The sequence below is a fragment of the Bison bison genome, unplaced genomic scaffold (genome assembly GCF_000754665.1).
Source record: "Bison bison bison isolate TAMUID 2011002044 unplaced genomic scaffold, Bison_UMD1.0 scf7180017864313, whole genome shotgun sequence".
NCBI lineage: Eukaryota > Metazoa > Chordata > Mammalia > Artiodactyla > Bovidae > Bison > Bison bison.
The window spans coordinates 1,775,509-1,779,089 of record NW_011494885.1 but is presented as its reverse complement, the minus strand read 5'-3'; the positions used below and the strand labels follow the sequence as shown (position 1 = coordinate 1,779,089).

The following is a 3,581-nucleotide window of genomic DNA, read 5'->3' as shown; positions in this document are numbered from 1 at the left end:
TACAGAATTGTTTAATCATTTCCTTTCCAGATATTCCAGTTATGGCAATGGCCTTTTTCGAGCGAGGTGCCATGGGTTCAGTTACTACTGACAATCCTGCTCCGGTATCCACCATGAAGTCAGTGAGTCGGTCCCCTACTTTTAACGTTACCACGGGCTCTTGCGGACCTGTGTCTCTGAGCCCCGGCATCCCTATTTGGTCTCTAGTCCGTCAAGGCCTCCCACTGTACTGGTTGATTCCCGGTTTTTAGTGGTTTTAGGACATTTGTTTTTCCAGTAGCCAAACCCTTGGCACCAGGCACACTGATTGGGCTGTAGCGTGGGCCTAAGCTTTCATGGCGGTCTCCTGAGGGAGTGGTCTCATCTCCAGGAGGGAGGGGGCTTTCGTGGGCAGCCCAGCAGGCCTTCCCGAGGCCGCGGCTAGCACTGCAAATCTCTGGTCTGCTCTCTTAGTGTCCTCCCTCCGTCTTTTTTCAGTTTCTTTCTTGGCTTCCACATCTCTGTTTCTGAATACTTTCTTTGCAATTTCAATTAGTTGGGAGCTGGACATTGATAATACTCCATCCAGCTTCTGGAGCTTTCTTTTAATATCAGGATAAGCCTGTGACACAAATGCTGAGTTTATAACGATGTGGGAGCTCCTGGCCTCGGGGTCGATCAGCATACAGAGTCTATAAGCCTCACACAGTCTTTCATAAAATTCAGAAGGGGGCTCGGCCCCTCGTTGACTACTCCGGCAGGTTTTGCCATATCCATAGGTCTGTGGGCTCCCCTTTTTAGTCCCTGTAGAATGGCTGTACGGCAGGCTTCTCCCCTCATCTGTATTACAGTCCCAATTAGGTCTGTCATAGGGGAGGGTTTGTTCCACCCACCTTTGTGGGTTTACAGTCCCTTCCGGAACCATTTCTAGCAGCCATTTGTTTGCTTCAGTAAGAATTCTATACTGCTCTTCGGTACCGAAGAGGGAAGTTAATAATTGGATGATATCGTCCCATGTCGGTCGGTGGGTACAAAAAATGGTTTCCGTCAATCTAATCATGTCCTGTGGCTCCTCTGGATATGGTGGCATATATTTTTGCCAGTTCAATATATCAGTAGACAAAAATAGTTGATCGTAGTAGGCCACAGGAGCCTGGTGATAATTACCATCTTGCCCCTGTATGCAGGCCTGCTGGACTTCCTAAGGGGCATCTGAAATGGTGTCTTTTCTTCTAACTCCTTGGCGGAGCACAGTCTTTGTTTAATTCCAATGTTCCCCTTCCCTTTTTGATCAGTACTCATGTTGGGGGGGGGCAGTGTTGGCGGCGGGTAGAGCTTAGGTTGTGCCTCTGTGGCAGGAGCTGAATCCGGAGGGCGGTATCCAGTCGTCCCTCCCACTAGGGTCGGAGCCTGCTGGGGTGGCGGCTCTACGACCTCTTGGGGGGCTGAAGGAAGGGCTGGGGACAGCGGTGATGCTGGAATGTCCCGTAGCCTCGGTCTGGTGGCTGTTAAGGCCCCCGGCCTGGCCGACACATTTGAGGGCGGGTTCATCATCCAGTACAGCGGGGGAGGAAGTTCTTCGTTTGGATCCTGTAGAATCTCTTTTTTATCATCAGTTTCTGTGTCTTTTTCCTTCTCCATTTTGAATATAAAATCGTGGCCATGGTCGGGGAATCCTGGGGCAGCTGTAGCCAGGAGTATGTATGGGAACTGGTCGGGTGTCTAGGTTTTCCCGTGACTGTCACACAGGCTGCTTTTATTGTTTTCAAGCCCATTGTGCCCTCTGGTGGCCGGCCAACTCCCATAGCAGACTATTCGACCTTGAAGAGGGTGCACAGCTGGCCAGGTGTCATTTTTACCCCATAGTCTCCTCTGAACCCCTTTTTGAAACTTTTGATCATATTGCCCAGTATAGTTGCCTTAGATCCGTTTCCTCTCATCTTGCCTACCTTTCCGGGAGTGTTCCTTCTCCTGTTGGCGGAGTTTCTGGTACCCCAGATACTTCTGATATTTCCATTTGATGAAGCACTTAAATTGCCACTTGGCTTCTTCCCTGATAGGATTGAAAAGGGCTTTGCTGGCCAAGTCCCAGAGGGAGAGGGGAGTCCAGCGTGCTTTCTCCTGTTGTTTTAGGTGCTTGAACCAGAATATCACTTTGTCTAGGACCACTTCTCCTGAAACTTTAAACGCCTTCTCCGCCTTGGTGAGCTTGATCAGGTGTCAACAAAAGCACAGGCGAGTTAAATAACCCGCATCCCAGGTGATCTCCGGAAAAGCCAATTCGTACTCACTCATGTATTTCCCTTTCTCTGCCTGAGCAATCCCTCTCTGCCTTGAGGGGATTGAGACTTTCACAGCAGATGGGACACCTCCTGGGGGAGGGCAGAATACGTGCACACAGAGACCAAGTTTCTTCCCCCAGTAACCCTCTTGCGATTGCCTGGTAATAATTTTCCCCAAGACACCACCTCCTAAATGACATTCACAATAGAGTCTTCCTTAAAGCCCTGTCACATCTGTCAACCTGTACCCGACAATCGCAGTCACTCTCCTACATCAGTCACCGTAGGTCCGTGCACGTCTCTAATCTCTCTCAGGGGGCTGAGCAGGCTCCCTCTTCCACCCTATTGGGTGGGAACCTCATTACCTGAGCGCTCGGTTTCCTCGCTGCCATCCACTACTTGCTAACATGAGAGGTCTGGGCGTTGAAAGGCAGAGTCATTCCAGAGGGGCGAGGCAACCTTACCCCTCTAGGTGATTCAAGCCGCAAGGCCCCGGAGTAGCTCCAAATGGGACTTGTCTCCTCAAAGTGAGGAGCTTCCCGGCCAATGCACCGAAAATGTTGTAGCCATGCTCTCCGGGAAGCAAACTCACTCAGAAGGACAACGCAAATAGTGGAGTGCAGTTTATTACACCAGTGGGTCCAAGGCAGAGTCTCCTCTTAGCCAAGGACCCGGCCAATTTTTGTGACAATCTTATATATCATAAGTGTACGTGCTCAAATCCACCTCCCCAAATTCCTGGAAACTAGCCTGGATAATGTAAAGGGGCTAAATCATGATTCATATATTAGTCCAGACAGCTAATGAGGCTGACATATATCAATAGGTATTGTGGAGATAATTTGTTTTGCTCTGGGGTAGATTAGTACATTCTTTTCAGTGATGGGAAGTCTAGGTACCAGTCCTGGAGACTTTATCCGGGGGGGTCTGTTTTTCAGTTAGTATGTTGTTTCCATAGATACCGGGCACATAGCTCAAAGTCCACTGGGAGAGCACCCAGGCATGTAGTCCAAGGTTCACAATAAGTCTAAAATGGAGTCCCACAGCCAAGGTGGAGTCCCCTTTGTCCACTTTCCTCTTTCAAGAGGAGATTCAGAGTTAAGGTGGATGGTAAAGTCACCCTGGAAGAACTGGAGGAGTTGGGATTCACTCCTGGTCCTTTAAGGAGGTGAGGACTACTGGATTCCGTGGGGCTGGGGAGGCTGGATGCCTGGTCCCAAGAAGGGACCCCCAATGCCAGCCTGTCCTGGGTTGCTGTCAGCCTGTGTGCTCTGGCCTCAGAAGGTGCTGGCAGGAAGTGGGTGGAGTGGCTTCTCTGGG

The 3,581-nt window shown here is 50.2% G+C and overlaps 2 protein-coding genes across 2 annotated transcripts in view; both read right to left on the bottom strand.

Moving 5' to 3' along the window:
- Positions 1–3,581, bottom strand: part of TOMM40 (translocase of outer mitochondrial membrane 40 homolog (yeast)) — an 18,436-nt gene that overhangs the window by 2,097 nt on the left and 12,758 nt on the right. The window lies entirely within an intron of this gene.
- Positions 1–3,581, bottom strand: part of APOE (apolipoprotein E) — a 10,240-nt gene that overhangs the window by 5,958 nt on the left and 701 nt on the right. The gene's annotated exons all lie outside the window — the stretch shown is intronic.